This window comes from Rutidosis leptorrhynchoides, chromosome 5, assembly GCF_046630445.1.
Source record: "Rutidosis leptorrhynchoides isolate AG116_Rl617_1_P2 chromosome 5, CSIRO_AGI_Rlap_v1, whole genome shotgun sequence".
Classification (NCBI taxonomy): domain Eukaryota; kingdom Viridiplantae; phylum Streptophyta; class Magnoliopsida; order Asterales; family Asteraceae; genus Rutidosis; species Rutidosis leptorrhynchoides.
The window spans coordinates 370634561-370654628 of NC_092337.1; the positions used below are offsets into that span (position 1 = coordinate 370634561).

Consider the following 20068-nt stretch of genomic DNA (forward strand, 5'->3'; position numbering starts at 1 on the left):
TTGTTGGTTCAACGGTTTTGGTTGGTGGAGATTTAGACTTTCGAATCACAAAGGTGACCGATTTGTCACCATCACTAAGTGTCATTCTACCCTTTTTTACATCAAATAACGCCCCGGTAGATGCTAAGAATGGTCGACCTAAAATTAGAGGAATGTTTGAGTCCTCTTCTATGTCAATGACAATAAATTCGACTAAAAAGGTTAAATTACCCACTTGAACGGATAGGTTGTCAGCAATTTCAATTGGGTGCTTAATGGTTTGATCAAAGAGGTGAACACTCATTTTTGTTGGACTTAACTCACCTACTCCTAATCTCTTATATAATGAAAGGGGCATAACACTAACACTCGCACCTAAATCTGCTAGTGCATCATACATGACACAATCACTAAGTAGACAAGGAACAATAAATTCACCCGGATCACCTAACCTGGGTGGAGGTTTTGGTGGAACTGTCTTTACCTGGTTTATTTTTACGGTTTTTGTTTCTTGCACTTTCTTATTCTTCTTCTTCTTTCTAGAGGTATCACAAACTTTATTACCTATCACTTGCTCGTACTCAACTCCTTTTCTTGGAAACGGGATGGGTGGTTTGTATGGTGCCACCACTGGCTTTACATACTCGGGTGGTGGTGGTGGTGTAACTTCTTCATTGTTACTCACATCTAAAACCTTCCCATCTTCTGGAGCTGGTTTTTCAGAATTTGTTGAAACCATATTAACATTCTCATTCCGAGGATTTACTTCAGTATTACTCGGTAGCTTTCCTTGTTCCCTCTCACTCATCATGCTAGCAAGAGTACCTACATGTTTTTGTAGATTCAAAATGGAAGCTTGTTGAGTTCTTAATGACTGATCAAACCTCTCATTTGTTTGGGTTTGAGATGTAATAAATTGTGTTTGAGATTCCATTAGCTTTGCCATTATTTCTTCTAGATTTAGCTTTTTCTCTTCGGTTTGTTGAAGTGGTTTATACAAGCTGGTCTTTGTTGATTGAAAGTATTGTTTTGAGTTGGTTGGTTATTCGGACCTTGTTAGTTGTACGAGTTATTGTTGGGTCCATTTGGATTGTAAAGAATGTTTTGATTTCGATTGAAGTTTGGCCTTGGCAGTTGATAATTATTTTGATAATTATTTCCCGGCCTTTGGTTCATGTAGGAAACATTCTCTCGTTGTTCCATGGTTTGCTCAATGTGACAATCTTTCATTAAGTGTGGTCCACCGTATTGCTCACAACTGATTCGTATTGCGTGAATATCTTTATTCATCTTTTCCATTCGTCTCTCGAAAGCATCTATTTTTGCGGAAACGGAATCAAAGTCATGGCTAGAATCGGCTCTAGCCACTTTAGATGAACGAAAAATATCTTTTTCCTGGTGCCACTCATGCGAGTGGAAGGTTGTGTTATCAATAATTTTGTGAGCTTCAGTTGCAGTTTTCTTCATAATAAAACCACCAGCTGTTATGTCGATGTCTTTTCGTGTAGCAACGTCGCATCCTTGGTAGAATATTTGTACTATTTGATAAGTATCTAAACCGTGTTGAGGACATCCTATCAACAATTTTCTGAATCTTATCCACGCCTCATATAGAGTTTCATTTGGCTTTTGTGTGAACATAACAATTTCTCCTTGAAGTCTCACGGCTTTAGATGCCGGAAAGAATTATTTAAGAAATTTTTCAACTAACACATCCCATGTATCAATCGCCCCTTCAGGTAACGATTCTAACCAATCTTTGGCTTCTCCCTTTAAAGTCCAGGGAAACAACATGAGATAGATCTGTTCATCCTCAACTTCTCTGATTTTGAATAGAGTACAGATCCTATTAAAAGTTCGAAGATGTTCGTTTGGATCTTCCTTCGGTGTACCACTATATTGGCATTGATTAATTACCATGTGTAGGATTTGTCCTTTGATTTCATAATCTGGCTCATTAATGTCTGGCTTAATAATGGCGTGACCCTGGCCAGTGCTTGTGGCTCTCATTCGGTCTTCCATACTTAGAGGTTCCGTTATTTCCATAATTTAAATTGTTGAATACGAATCACTAGAGGGTTCTGATTTAATGGTTTCTTCCTTGACAATCTCTGGATGAGTGATTTGTGGTTTAGGAGGAATGATTAGTGGTTCAGGATCTCTGAATTGTCCTTGAATATCCTCCGGATTCTCAATTGTCAGGTTGGGTTCAAAAAATGGATTATCGGAAATTTGAATTGGAGTACTTAGTCGACTAGATGATGATTCTAAAGAAAAATCATCGGCGACAATATTGGCTAGATGTCTTGATCTGGTTACAGGAGGTGAACGTATGAAAGGTGGTGAACGTTTTGCTCGGTGCATTTACTGAATATCCTATTTGTTATAAAAATAAAAATTATATAAGTTATCAAATTAATAGACTTTTCTGATTTTGCCCACGTTTCGAATAGCCAATAGATGCAGCAGGTAGCCAGGACCCTTTAAATCGGAAGCCCACAACTCGCCACTAACAAATCCAACTATTACTACGAACCAGAAAATTTTGGATGTCTATCAATTTAACCACTTAAAATAATTTTTCGTTTTGAAATTTTAGAGAAGAAATAGAAAATTCTATGTCCTAAAAATTAGAGCGTCGAGAAATAAGAAAGAAAAAGAGCGCGTCGAAAAATGTTGAAAAATAAAGAGTCAAAAAACAATAATAAGAAAGTAGAGCGTCGGAATTTAAAAGTCTAAAAACTAAATATAAAAAGTTGCGCCTAAAGGTATTAAAGCTTAAAAGGAAATCTATATCCAAAACGGTAATAACTTAAAAGGCACTAAAATATATAAACGGCGTCGCAAAATTCTAAAGCGCCTAAATCTTAATCTAAAGAAAAAGCACTTAAGGGATTTTACGGCAAAATCTTAAAATCTAGAAATAAAAATTAACTACGGCAAAATACTAATCTTAAAAATAATTACGAATGAAAAATATACAAATTACGAATTAAACGATTAAAATATACAATTTATAAAAAGAAATAAAAATGATAATATTACTTATTTTTATAAAAATATTATTTTTAAATTATTATTTTATAAAAGTTAAGTTTATATATTTAATAAAACTAATTATAACTTAAAAATACAAATTAAATAAAACTAAAACTAATTAATAAAATAATTAACCCTAATTAGGTTAATAATAATAATATTAAATAATTTAAACCCTAAACCGTACCAGCTCTGGATCAGACCTGTCAGACAGGCTCATGCGATCGCATGAGTCTTCTGTTATGAGGCCATGCGGTCTCATGGACTGTGGATCCAGGCCATAAGTTGGGCTGCTATAGTGTTCGACCCAGTTCGTTTTAATTATATATATATTTATTTTTTTTCAGATTTTAATTTTTACAAAATAATAAAAACAAACTTATATTTAAAAAAACTAAAAATAAAATAAAAATACTTTTTAATTTTATATATTTTAAACGAAATCTTAAAAATATTTATATTTTTTTTCTTTTTATTATTTTTAACACTTATTATAAATACAAAATATTTTTATGAAACAAGAAATAATATATTTTTACAAAAATATAGTTTTACTAAAATATAGCATAAAAATATAACGTTTCGCAGAGTCCCCGGCAGCGGCGCCAAAAATACTTGATGTTAAAGCAGAGGGGTACGAAATAGTTATATTTTTAATGCGAAATATTATTAAATACGATACAATTTTACACAAGTTATTTATCTATTTATAGAGTGGATATACCTAAACCTTGCTACAACACTATAGGCAGTGTACCTAATCGTAAAGTAGTGTAGTTTTTAGTAAGTCCGGTTCATTCCACAGGGAACCAGCCAAGTTTAACGCTATATTTTTAAATCTATATTTGTATATATATATATATATATATATATATATTTGAAATACTAAATGATTTAGTTGTTAGAGTTAATTATGTAACATAAAATAAAAATATGATATTACAATAATTATCAATTACAACATATTTATATTTAACTAAAGTATATTAAAAATAAATATTAATTGATTGTAATACTCTTTTGATGTCCCGATTGATATTAAGCAAGTTAAATTCGAACTTATATGATTCTAAACTAAACGGTGATCCGAAACTGAGTTCTATGAATTATAGACTTAGTAAAAAAAGTATTTAGGAACTATTTGGTAAGTTTTAAAACATTTTATATTTTACCTGGGATCGGGAGTGGACAGCGAGTAAAATTTTGTTTAATAATTAAAGATTGAATTTGATACCATAATGACTAAAATAAATAAAGACATTTAATTTAAAAATATGGGATTTTTCTGAACATTTTTATCTACCCTTGATTAACAACGGAGTACGAAATACAATCCATGAATGGTGACGTCTAACAATATAACACGTTTATATCTTAAAATATCTTATACTGTGCCTAATTGAAACATGTTACTATTTATGATTGAAATTATTACCTATTATTACTGTTTGGGTTTTGTATTTTCTTCACAATTGAATAAGAATATTATAGATATATGCATGCTGAATAATACCCACTCATTTAGTTTCTCTGTTTTCGGATTCAATTAACACCAAATTATAGACAAGTGGTCTACTTTACATTTTAACTTTTAGTTTCATTTCATTTCACCTTCTGTTACAGGAACGTTATTATATATTAATTATTATATTAGATTTAATAATTATATTATGTATCTATAGATCTATATATACATGATATGGGTTATCGCTACCATCAACTCATTTTGATCAACTGAGACCACCATATTCTCAATCGTTGAACCACCTCTAACACCATGAACCACTCTCTCTCTTCCTATTTTGGTTTCGATTAAGAACCCATTTACAGACCATCAACTTCCATCACCACCTATCACCATCGGTATCCTTCACAACCGCCCACCACCGTAGAATCACCACCACCACCTTCGACTTTATGTTTGGTTTCTTGTGTACGTTTGAAAGCCACTCATCACCTTTAACTCACTTTTAAGCCTATCATCAAACCAACATCGACTAACCATCTTCATCGATCACCTTCTTGTGTATCACCACTATCCGAGAACTCATCTACCTTGTAACCATCGATCATCACCATCGCAAGCATAACCATGAACAAACCATCTCTCGTTACCATGAATCACCTTTAACCTTCACACCAACATCTAAATGTCGACTACCAACTTTCATTGCAACCACCTACTGCTACGACAATTTTGTTTCTATTTTAGTCGACAAAACCCCAAGAACACCACACGCCACCACCACCGTTGAACCCACTTAAACCACCATTTTTCTTCTATTTCATCGAGCAAACATCACGATGTAGCAGGATGCTGCTGCTACTGTCTCAGCCAACGAGAACCCCACCATAAACAACCACCGGTTATTATTATTATTTTTTTTCATTTTTACTCCTGCTGTCACGCGAATTAATTTTTCCGGTTCCTTTTACTGTGGTAACAACGAAGTAATAATGGTGATGGAATGAAGAAGATGATGAGATGAATCAAATTGATGAGATGATTATGGGATCGTGATGATGATATAAATAAGATGATGGTGAATCGATGATGATAACGGTTTGATGAAGATGATGGATGATGTTGTATGAAGATGACGATGGTGAGCATGATGATTCGCGAGTTGATGATGGTGTGAGAGGATTATGATAATGATTATGATGATGATGATGATGTATATAGTAATTAGATAATGATGATGATGATGGAATTAGGAAAACAGACGAATACTGTCTATAATGATTTAATCCGTTACCAATACAGAAAAGATGAGCTGGAGGGACAGTTAAGAGTGTTGGTGGGGATCGAGAGGTCCTGAGTTTGAACCCAGGCCACTAAAATTTTCTTTTTATTATCAAGAGAATGTTGTTGGACTTGTGCCTGCTGTTGGGCTGTATACCTTATTGGGCTTCTATCTGGGCCGAGATTCAGCTAGCCAAATCATTGTTGAGCTGCTGCCATGGGGTGTGTTACGATAATGATATATGATACGTAAGCTTTGATGAAGAAAGTGAAACAGAAAACGAATTAGATATAATTAGATTATAGATTAAATCAGGAAGATGGAATTGGAAGAGTGGTTAAGGAGTGTTTAAGTTAAGTGAGAGCTCAGAGGTTCGAGCCTAGGAAATGGCATTTATTTTTTTTGCTTGATTGAAAGGTAGTCTCTTATTATTATTATTATTATTAATTAATATTATTAATATTATCATTATTAGGAATATAAATATTATCATGATTGTTAAATTATCTTTTTTAGTAAAATTATTATTAACAATATTATTATTAATTTTTATCATTATCATTATTATTATTATTATTATCATTATTTTCATTTTTATTATTAATGTTATTATTATTATTATGATTATAGATACAAATATTATTACAGGAACGATTAAGTTACGAATTAAATAAAATTATTGATATTATTATTACTATCATTAGCATATCATTATTATAATAACAAACAAATATTTTCATATATAAATAACTACATTTAATAAGGTAACATAACTATATTAATATTTTTATTAAAAGTATATAAAATAGATATATGTTATTAATTTATTAATGAAACCTATAAATTATTAAAATAACAATTATATCACTAATAGAAATATATATAAATTTGTTCGATTACCATTATATGTGTTAATATACATATAAATAATATAGGTTCGTGAATCCGAGGTCAACCCTACACTTGTTGAATGACGTCATATGTATTTTTACTATAAAATACAGTATGGTGAGTTTCATTTGATTCCCTTTTACTCTTTACATTTTTGGGACTGAGAATACACGCACTACTTTTACAACTGCTTTATTAAATGCTTTTGAAATACATTTTGAACTACGAATACATGAAATGCTTTTATAAATGTTTGACGAGATAGACACAAGCAAAACATTCCTCGAATGAATTATGTGGACGTGATAATTGCCACCATTGAATTATGTGGACGTGATAATTGCCACAATTGATATGAATATTTTTCCCCTGATTATTATTGCTTGGTAACCTAAGAATTAGGGAACATCGCTAATTTTGAGAATTAGTGCACGCCTAATTGACGCGAATCCTAAAGGTAGCTACCGGGTTTAACACCCCCACCCAGAATGTTCACTAGACGGAAGGGCTAGTGGGCGTGGTGTTTAGTACTTCGAAGTTTATATGATTATTATACATACGAGATGTTCTGTTTTGGGGATATTATTATGCGCATTATATGTTAAGGTCGGTTACCAAGCCAAGATATGAAATAAATGAAAAGTGAATGTTATGTAGCGAGAGAATGATTTTATACACAGGTTATGTGTATGTTATTTTTGTGCACAATATATGTGTACGGTTACTAAGATTTATGAAAGATGATTTCGTACAGGAGAAAGGTGTACTGTATTTAAAAGATATCGCATGTACATTACAGGTGGGTATAGGATTCGGGCCCATTTGTACCATGCAGCATTTAAATATTGTGGTCTATCAAAATGATGAATTTTATTGTTTATGATAAACCTATGAACTCACCAACCTTTTGGTTGACACTTGAAAGCATGTTTATTCTCAGGTATGAAAGAAATCTTCCGCTGTGCATTTGCTCATTTTAAAGACATTATTTGGAGTGGATCATTGCAATGGAACCAGATGTTGGTGACTTCGTCCAGATGGATTAGGACGGGGTATGACATGTGGTATCAGATCGGTGGTCTTAGCGAACCAGGTCTTGCATTAGTGTGTCTAACTGATAGTTGTTTAGATGCATTAGTGGGTCTGGACTTTGACCGTGTCTGCATGTCAAAAGTTTTGCTTATCATTTTGTATCGAAAATTACCTGCTTATCATTCTTAGGGAATCACTTGCTCATCATTTTTAGTCTAGACACATCTTTCTGCATTGATTGCATGAATAGGGTATAGACAAAATTCATATCTTAGCGTATCTGCTAATTCATATCTTAGAGTATCTGTTACTGTAAACTTTGCCTAGTATATTCCGTGAATTCGTCCGTAATCTACGAAATCTTTTGTTCTATATATATAGATATTCTATATAATTAGAATACCACCCGATAGCCGAAAATCATTTTATATCGAAAAATCCTTTACTCATTCGTACAAAATGGAACTCGTCACAAGTTCAAGTTCTTCAGAACCTGACAGTTATTCCGACATGGATGTTTACCTAAGCTCCGAAAATAGCATCACCAAAATGAATTAACCAATCAGCTATCCCCAATTCATCTTATGGGTTCATGGTCAACTTAATCAATGGTGACGCCAAGAAGGCGATCCTTTCCATCAACCAAATTCACCTCTTGGTAAAGAACCTGAAGCACATACCGGCGAACCTGTCCGAAACACCATTTTCACACTCATTTCTAGAGTATCTCGCCACGATTATATTCTATCTAATATTCTAAACCTTATTCATCCGCTCATTCCGACCGACAATCATCCCGGAATAATAGAAGAAGTCAACGAACTTCGCGCTCGAGTAATCAATCTGGAGAATATGGTGCAAAATTTACCAGCTTCAACAACATCACCGGCACCAACAGTACCATCAGTAACCGCACCAGTACCATCAACAATCCATGCCTCAACATCTCATTCAGTACCTCGAGTACAATCATCGTTCTACGTATCGTTCTACATCAATTATCTTCGTTCTTCATGGCGATTATGTAATCTCTAATGTTTTAGAGATTATGTATTCTAGTTATAACAGTAAATCAAATGAGATTAATATTATATTAACTCATTGAATCTATGATTACATCTGAAGAAAATATATATGTAAGTATATTTTTATAAAGATTGCAATTAAAAATTCTTTCGTACAAACTGTTAATGGTAAAAATATTTTAACGGGTAGGTAATACCCGAGGAATATTTAGATTTCACATTAATAAGTTACATTGTACATTCTTCGAATCTGATTCAACAGTCATTTACTATCCTACTTACATCCACAGATATATGTATCTGTTCACCGTAGAATAATCATTTTCATTCAATATCATATTTGGATTTTGATCTATCAGAATCCAACAAGTGGCATAATGAAAAAACATTGGACAAAATAAAATTTGTAGAAACAAACGAATTAACTATGAGAAATTCTATTAAGAATCCACGCTAACAAAATCCTAGTTAACTGTTCCTAGCTAACTGTTAATTCCGTATTACCTTTTATTTATCGCAATATATTTATCGCAATTTATTTATCGCATTTTATTTATCGCAATTTTAGTTCTCGCAATTTTATTTATCGTCATTTAATTTCTGTTATTTATTTTACGCACTTTGAATATCGGGACACGTATACAAGGTTTTGACATATCATATCGACGCATCTATATATATTATTTGGAATAACCATAGACACTCTATATGCAGTAATGCTGGAGTTAGCTATACATGGTTAAGGTTGATTCTACAATAATATATATAGTTTGAGTTGTGATCGAGTCTGAGACATGTACACGGGTCACGATACGTATTAATTAATTCGAATATTATATATTAAACTATATATGAATTATTGGACTGTTAACTATGGACTATTGACTGTGGACTAATAACATTGGACAATTAAAATGAATTAAAATATTGATTATAACATATGAAACTAAACATCTCTTCAAGTTTGCCACTTGATTTCATCTTAAACCTCGTTTGTATCTCGATGATTACAATCTGCGTTCAAACCTTTCATAATTCTTGAAAACACCTCAATCGAGAGGATGAACCAACCGCACTTCATCTACGGAAGAAAAGATTGATGCATATAGTTATGCACCTGAAAATACTCCGAACCTGAGTAAACGTTTGACACGTATCTGTGCTAACTCTTTTGGTGTTGTTATTACCGAAAATAACTTTACAATCCCTCTCCAAAATAGCAAATTTTGTCACAGCTCCAGCAAGTCAACTTCTACTTTTCGTTCGAAAAAACTTTATTAAAACCTTGATATATATGCGTGCTCTTTTATTGTTACCAGGGAACCTTTTATATTCCACCATATTACCAGCAAACGTACCAGCAACCTCGTTGCTTCTTGGCTTAAATCTCTCTGATAAATCATTATATTTATTCATTGAAACCCTATCATATACTCATCCGCATTTTGTAACGAGAACTTCCATACCAATTACCGGGAATCAGCAATCAGTACTTTGAAAACTTACAGCATATCTACATCAACAGTTATATGTATAACATTTATCTCTTAGAATTATGATCTTTCATTATGAAATTCTAAAAAGCACTCAGTCTACAAATCAATACTCTGAATGTTGAGAAAGCTGAATGAAGCAGCAGAAACCATAGACAACCATAAACGACCTTAATCATCAGAAGTTTGATGATAAAGAATAGTATGTTGGAAAAGCTCGGAAAAGTTGGAACTGGAAAACGGATTGAGCTAACCACTAAGGAGACCAAGGACAAATACAAGGACCACACTCTATATTCAAAGAATCCAGGTAATTCTTGATCCGATGAAACCTTCAACGAATATCTTGCTCCGTACTCATGTTAAAATCTTGCGGAAAATCTTTCTTCATCAACAATCGAACTTAGAAATTTTAAAATATCATCATAAATATCTTCGATATTTCTAAAGATATTTTCATAAATATTCTCGTCCGATATTAATTATCTCTCCACGCTATCTGTGTTATATCATAAAAGGTAACTTTTCTAGTTTCTAAATCACTGAAAACTCAGAATTTAAAATATGAATGTTTTGAAGTAGTGTTGGAAATTGATGCATGAGTTAGTATAATATAATGACACTTGATCAACGTGATTATATTACAGTAAGTCATGCTGAGTTTCTAATGGAAAGTGATGATTCACAGATTATAACGTCATCATGTGTCATGTTACACGACTCTTACATTCTATCTAATACATAAACATATCAAGAACATAATTTCTTGATAGTTCTATCTTTTCTCTTAAATTCTGGTAATTTAACCAATCAAGATCGTGCTATTACAATTTCACTCTTAGAACATTAGTCATGTTCATTTGAAACTCCATACCTACGAATTCTGGACCATTACTTGCGAAAAGAAAACAAAAGCATGAAGCTCCGAAATAGAAAGGGGGTATAAATTGCAGCAAATAGGAGAAAGCATTAACTGTGAATGACAATGATTATAGAAGATGGAAGCAGGGACTCCGAAATATAAGGGAGAATATAAAGCCCGATAACAACACATAAATTACAAACCGTGGATATTAATACGAATAGCAATATAAAGACACGGTATAATTAAGAATAGTATCACCCTAAGGTAATAGTAGAAGTAAATAGATTTTTCTGGTGGAAGATTGAAAAGAAGGATGACAGAAATGAAAATTAGGAAAAATATCAAGGATTAGAACTGGATTAAGCATTTTCACAATCTTTTGGATGTAAGAACTAAGAAAGAAAGTATAGGAATGGTGAGAATAATAGAACGGAAGAGCTTAATTTATAATGGAAATATCAGACAGAGTAATCAAGGCAGATCACCGTATTTAATTATAGAGATCTTAACTTCCTTATTCGCTGAAGAATCAAATCTTTTAGATTTCGAAGATTCTCTTTAAATCCCTTGAATTCAGAAAATTCAACTTGGCTATGTCAAAAGTTAAGACGAAACTTTATTTATTAATTTCACTCTTTTGTGATAGCTTCATTCGTGCTCTTCGAATAATCGAATTGTTTTATCCATATTACTCAATGACGATAAAACTCTATTTAACAACTCATATTCATCATGAAAACATTTTTATTGTTAGCCATGACCACTTCACTCAAATTTCGGGACCAAATTTCTTTAACGGGTAGGTACTGTGACGACCCGGAGATTTCCGACCAAATTTAAACTTAATCTTAATATGAATTCGACATGATAAGTAAAGTCTGTAATATTGAGTCTCAAAATTTTGAACTGTTTCATATATTCAATTGACCTTCGACCATTTTTGACGATTCACGAACTACTATTTGTATATATATATATATATATATATATATATATATATATATATATATATATATATATATATATATATATATATATATATATATATATATTTGAAATACTAAATGATTTAGTTGTTAGAGTTAATTATGTAACATAAAATAAAAATATGATATTACAATAATTATCATTTACAACATATTTATATTTAACTAAAGTATATTAAAAATAAATATTAATTGATTGTAATACTCGTTTGATGTTCCGATTGATATTAAGCAAGTTAAATTCGAACTTATATGATTCTAAACTAAACGGTGATCCGAAACTGAGTTCTATGAATTATAGACTTAGTAAAAAAAATGTATTTAGGAACTATTTGGTAAGTTTTAAAACTTTTTATATTTTACCTGGGATCGGGAGTGGACAGTGAGTAAATTTTTTTTTAATAATTAAAGATTGAATTTGATACCATAATGACCAAAATAAATAAAGACATTTAATTTAAAAATATGGGATTTTTCTGAACATTTTTATCTGCCCTTGATTAACAATGGAGTACGAAATACAATCCATGAATGGTGACGTCTAACAATATAACATGTTTATATCTTAAAATATCTTATACTGTGCCTAATTGAAACATGTTACTATTTATGATTGAAATTATTACCTATTATTACTGTTTGGGTTTTGTATTTTCTTCACAATTGAATAAGAATATTATAGATATATGCATGCTGAATAATACCCACTCATTTAGTTTCTCTGTTTTCGGATTCAATTAACACCAAATTATAGACGAGTGGTCTACTTTACATTTTAACTTTTAGTTTCATTTCATTTCACCTTGTGTTACAGGAACGTTATTATATATTAATTATTAGATTAGATTTAATAATTATATTATGTATCTATAGATCTATATATACATGATATGGGTTATCGCTACCATCAACTCATTTTGATCAATTGAGACCACCATATTCTCAATCGTTGAACCACCTCCAACACCATGAACCACTCTCTCTCTTTTCCTATTTCGGTTTCTATTAAGAACCCATTTACAGACCATCAACTTCCTTCAACACCTATCACCATCAGTATCCTTCACAACCGTCCACCACCGTAGAATCACCACCACCACCTTCGACTTTATTTTTGGTTTCTTTTGTACGTTCGAAAGCCACTCATCACCTTTGACTCACTTTTAAGCCTATCATCAAACCAACATCGACTAACCATCTTCATCGATCACCTTCTTGTGTATCAGCACTATCCGAGAACTCATCCACCTTGTAACCATCGATCATCACCATCGCAAGCATAACCATGAACAAACCATCTCTCGTTACCATGAATCACCTTTAACCTTCACACCAACATCTAAATGTCGACCACCACCTTTCATTGCAACCACCTACTGCTACGACTATTTTTTATCTGTTTCAGTTGACAAAACCCCAAGAACACCACACGCCACCACCACCGTTGAACCCACTTAAACCACCATTTTTCTTCTGTTTCATCGAGCAAACATCACGATGTAGCAGGCTGCTGCTGCTACTGTTTCAGCCAACGAGAACCCCACCATAAACAACCATCGGTTATTATTATTTTTTTTCGTTTTTACTCCTGCTGTCACGCGAATTTAATTTTTTCGATTCCTTTTACTGTGGTAACAACGAAGTAATAATGGTGATGGAATGAAGAAGATGATGAGATGAATCAAATTGATGAGACGATTATGGAATCGTGATGATGATATAAATAAGATGATGGTGAATCGATGATGATAACGGTTTGATGAACATGATGGATGATGTCGTATGAAGATGACGATGGTGAGCATGATGATTCGCGAGTTGATGATGGTGTGAGAGGATTATGATAATGATTATGATGATGATGATGATGATGATGATGATGATGATGATGTATATAGTAATTAGATAATGATGATGATGGAATTAGGAAAACAGATAAATACTGTCTATAATGATTTAATCCATTACCAATACAGAAAAGATGAGATGGAGGGACGGTTAAGAGTGTTGGTGGGGATCGAGAGGTCCTGAGTTCGAACCCATGCCACTACAATTTTCTTTTTATTATCAAGAGAATGTTGTTGGACTTGTGCCTGCTGTTGAGCCATATACCTTGTTGGGCTTCTATCCGGGCCGAGATTCAGCTAGCCAAATCATTGTTGAGCTGCTGCCATGGGGTGTGTTACGATAATGATATATGATAAGTAAGCTTTGATGAAGAAAGTGAAACAGAAAATGGATTAGATATAATTAGATTATAGATTAAATCAGGAAGATGGAATTGGAGGAGTGGTTAAGGAGTGTTTGAGTTAAGCGAAAGCTCATGGGTTCGAGCCTAGGAAATGGCATTTATTTTTTTTGCTTGATTGAAAGGTAGTCTCTTATTATTATTATTAATTATTATTATTAATATTATCAATATTAGGAATATAAATATTATCATGATTGTTAAATTATCTTTTTTAGTAAAATTATTATTAACAATATTATTATTAATTTTTATCATTATCATTATTATTATTATTATCATTATTTTCATTTTTATTATTAACGTTATTATTATTATTATTATGATTATAGATACAAATATTATTATAGGAACGATTAAGTTACAAATTAAATAAAATTATTGATATTATTATTACTATCATTAGTATATCATTATTATAATAACAAACAAATATTTTCATATATAAATAACTACATTTAATACATGTAACATAACTATATTAATATTTTTATTAAAAGTATATAAAATAGATATATGTTATTAATTTATTAATGAAACCTATAAATTACTAAAATAACAATTATATCACTAATAGAAATATATATAAATTTGTTCGATTACCATTATATGTGTTAATATACATATAAATAATATAGGTTCGTGAATCCGAGGTCAACCCTACACTTGTTGAATGACGTCATATGTATTTTTACTACAAAATACAGTATGATGAGTTTCATTTGATTACCTTTTACTCTTCACATTTTTGGGACTGAGAATACATGCGCTACTTTTACAACTGCTTTATTAAATGCTTTTGAAATACATTTTGAACTGCGAATACATGAAATGCTTTTATAAATGTTTGATGAGATAGACATAAGCAAAACATTCCTTGAATGAATTATGTGGACGTGATAATTGCCACCATTGAATTATGTGGACGTGATAATTGCCACAATTGATATGAATATTTTTCCCCTTGTTATTATTGCTTGGTAACCTAAGAATTAGCGAACATCACTAATTTTGAGAATTAGTGCACGCCTAATTGACGCGAATCCTAAAGGTAGCTACCGGGTTTAACACCCCCACCCAGAATGTTCACTAGACGGAAGGGCTAGTGGGCGTGGTGTTTAGTACTTCGAAGTTTATATGATTATTATACAGTCGAGATGTTCTATTTTGGGGATATTATTATGCGCATTATATGTTAAGGGTGGTTACCAAGCCAAGCTATGAAATAAATGAAAAGTGAATGTTATGTATCGAGAGAAAGATTTTATACACAGGTTATGTGTATGTTATTTTTGTGCACAAGATATGTGTACGGTTACTAAGATTTATGAAAGATGATTTCGTACAGGAGAAAGGTGTACTGTATTTAAAAGATATCGCATGTACATTACATGTGAGTATAGGATTCGGGCCCACTTGTACCATGCAGCATTTAATTATTGTGGTCTATCAAAATGATGAATTTTATTGTTTATGATAAACCTATGAACTCACCAACCTTTTGGTTGACACTTGAAAGCATGTTTATTCTCAGGTATGAAAGAAATCTTCCGCTGTGCATTTGCTCATTTTAAAGACATTATTTGGAGCCGATCATCGCAATGGAACCAGATGTTGGTGACTTCGTCTAGATGGATTAGGACGGGGTATGACATTACCCACTTGATCAGAATGAATAACCAATTACCCAACCCGAATAATTTATTAAATGATCGTAAAAGATGTCGTATAAGCGTCACTAAATAGAACATACATAATCATTTTAATAATTATTAGATTAACTAATTTGAAGATAGGTTCGACAGGTTCCAATGAGTTGTCATTCGATTAGACAATACCCCCTATCTATTAATAGTCAATAGTCCAATGTCCACAAGTGTCGGTCTTTTGTCCAAACCTTAATTATGGTACAAAATCTAATAACCCCGTCATAATATTTAGTATAACATCGTGATTACTTCGGCTCAAATAAGCATAATATTAACTTAGTTATGAGACATTAATTTAAAAAGGAAGAACATAGCTTACAGTGGTGATTAATCGCGTAGCGTTACACGGACAGAGTTCCGACTTACAAAACCTTAAAACATTTCTTATAATAACCCAATTATTATTAAACTTAAATTAAACTTTAAATTATATATATATATATATATATATATATATATATATATATATATATATATATATATATATATATATATATATATATATATATATATATATTTCTTACAGAGAAAGTGTAGTGACCTGAACTTTTCTATATTTATATATATTAAATAAAATTGTTATTTACATGATTAAGTGTTTCCAACATGTTAAGCAATCAAACTTGTTAAGACTTGATTAATTGAAATAGGTTTCATATAGACAATTGACCACCCAAGTTGACCGGTGATTCACGAACGTTAAAACTTGTAAAAACTATATGATGACATATATATGATTATATATATAGTTAACATGATATTATGATAAGTAAGTATCTCATTAGGTATTTTAACAATGAGTTATATACATAAAATTGAGTTTATTGAATTAAGAAACTCGAAACGATATATATATAACGATTATCGTTATAACAACGTCTTACTAAATACATATGAATCATATTAAGATATTGATACACTATGTTTAATCATGATAAATGATAAGTAAATATGTCATTAAGTGTATTAACAATGAACTACATATGTAAAAACAAGACTACTAACTTAATGATTTCGAATCGAGACATATATGTGTTAGGTACCCGGGAAAGGAGTAATACGAGTTTCCCTAGCCTTTTGGAGGATCCTTTATACGAGGCTATATAAAGGATCCAAGGCTCCCTAGATTAGCTAAGCTTAGCCACTGTTATGTAGAGATATTCAAGAGAGCCGTGGAAAGTCAATCTTGACTGATTGACTTTCTCTCTCAATCTTAATGGTTAATCTTCACATTCATTGGTATTCATGCGTCAAGGATCCTATCAATTGGTATCAGAGCCTAACCTTCAACGAAACGAAGGAGATCCTATAAATATTGATGAATGTTTTCCCTCCACCTTCAAACCTTCAAACACCAAACACATATACCTTCAACCAAATCTTCAAACCTTCATCATCTTCATCATGCAGATATGAAGATCTTCGAAATTTTTTCGAAAAATTTTCGAAAAATTTTTCGATACCGAATCTAACCAAAACACAAACACAACTAAATGAGATTCATTCGATACCGAATCTCTTTTACCGAATCTAAACCAAAACTTATTCAAATCACAAATTCCAAAACACAAATTCACAAATCACAACAACAAATCACACATATATTCCTGATTATCATTTCATATTCAGATCGTGACATCTTCATCATACTCAAAATATCAAATTCTCCTATGATGTTTGTTACAACGAATTAATTACAGAAAATTGATTCTACCACAACTCCTAACCTTCGTCATTCATAAATCATGACAATCAACAACAAATTCATAGTGAATACGCTTGTGTTCTTCATTTTTTATTACCGAAAATAAAACTTGAGGAGTTTAGAATGATTTGTTAAATCATATGATGAATCGAGCATAGATTCATGTTCCTAACTGCTTCGTGATGCTTTGTGATACATTCAATTGATTGAAGATTCATCATTCAAATCGTAATCTTCAAGTCAAACCTCAAAGGTTCTCGGTCAACGAATTAATTGGAACGATGTAGTGATTTTCTGATGTTAAAAGGATTTGTCGAGCATTCCACTGATGCTTCTAAGCGACTTTGTTTCAGGAATTATGATCTAAAACGATCTAAATCTTAATTTTTGATTTTGAGTGTTCATCTTCAATATTGACATTGTTCATCGAAAATTCAAGGATTTGATACGGTTATGAATCGAATTTCTTCACAGAAGATTCTAATCGCTGCTATTGAAGAGACATTCAATTGATTTTACTCCTCAATTCGCTAATATTAAGACTCTCATATTGATGTTGCTGTTGAAGAACATTCGGTACATGATAATGCTAAAAACGAACATATATTTCATAGCATTATTCCTCAAGAAAGACAAGCTTTTAGTTGCAATTGTTCTATTTACAAGTGATATTCGTTTAAATAATAAAAGGTGAAGACAAAAGACAGATTTGACGAATTGAAGACGCAAACGACCAAAAAGCTCAAAAGTACAAAATACAATCAAAGAGGTTCCAATTATTGATAAGAAACGTCTCGAAATTACAAGAGTACAAGATTCAAAACGCAAAGTACAAGATATTAAATTGTACGCAAGGACGTTCAAAAATCCAGAACCGGGACCAGAGTCAACTCTCAACGCTCGACGCAACGGACTAAAAATTACATATCAACTATGCACATGAATATAATATAATATATAATTAATTCTTAAAATTAATATATATATATTATATTATATTTAAAAACCGTCGGCATAAGAAAACAAGCTCATGTGAGCTGTAAATAGAGGCCATGCGATCGCATGGCCTGGAGGAAGAAACTCCATGCGATCGCATGAGCATCTTTTCCAGTTCACAAGGCCTATAAAATCGAGTGTTTGGTGCATCATTGAATATATATCAATCTCTCTCTATATACGTAAATATATATATATTTATATTTTAATTTTAATTTTAATTTTAAATCCTAATAATAAGGGTATGTTATGTTAGCGAATGTTGTAAGAGTGTAAGTCGAAATTCTGTCCGTGTAACGCTACGCTATTTTTAATCATTGTAAGTTATGTTCAACCTTTTTAATTTAATGTCTCGTAGCTAAGTTATTATTATGCTTATTTAATCCGAAGTAATCATGATGTTGGGCTAAAAATATTAAAATTGGGTAATTGGGCTTTGTACCATAATTGAGGTTTGGACAAAAGAACGACACTTGTGGAAATTAGACTATGGGCTGTTAATGGGCTTTATATTTGTTTAACTAAATGATAGTTTGTTAATTTTAATATAAAGATTTACAATTGAACGTCCCTATAAATAACCATATACACTCGATCAGACACGATGGGCGGGGTATTTATATGTACGAATAATCGTTCATTTAACCGGACACGGGAATGGATTAATAGTCTATGGAATTATTAAAACATGGGTGAAATTATGTACAAGGACACTTGGCATAATTGATAACAAAGTATTAAAACCTTGGGTTACACGCAGTCGATAACCTGGTGTAATTATTAAACAAAGTATTAAAACCTTGTTACAGTTTAAGTCCCCAATTAGTTGGAATATTTGACTTCGGGTATAAGGATAATTTGACGAGGACACTCGCACTTTATATTTATGACTGATGGACTGTTATGGACAAAAACCAGACGGACATATTAAATAATCCAGGATAAAGGACAATTAACCCATGGGCATAAAACTAAAATCAACACGTCAAACATCATGATTACGGAAGTTTAAATAAGCATAATTCTTTTATTTCATATTTAATTTCCTTTATTTTATATTTAATTGCACTTCTAATTATCGCACTTTTATTTATTGTTATTGTATTTAATTGAACTTTTAATTATCGTACTTTTTAATTATTGCAATTTTATTTTATCGCACTTTTATTTATTGCAATTTCATTATCGTTGTTTATTTTACGCTTTAAATTAAGTCTTTTATTTATTTAATATTTTACATTAGGTTTTAACTGCGACTAAAATTTTTAAAATCGACAAACCGGTCATTAAACGGTAAAAACCCCCTTTTATAATAATAATATTACTTATATATATATTTGTATTTTTATAAAT

At 31.6% G+C, this 20068-nt stretch overlaps 1 non-coding gene across 1 annotated transcript; it reads left to right on the forward strand.

Annotated features, from left to right (window-relative positions):
• Positions 1-1534: 1534 nt before the first annotated feature.
• LOC139851142 (small nucleolar RNA R71) lies at positions 1535-1641 on the forward strand. The gene has a single exon (XR_011760501.1). It is a non-coding gene; the product is annotated as a small nucleolar RNA R71 (small nucleolar RNA).
• Positions 1642-20068: the final 18427 nt, after the last annotated feature.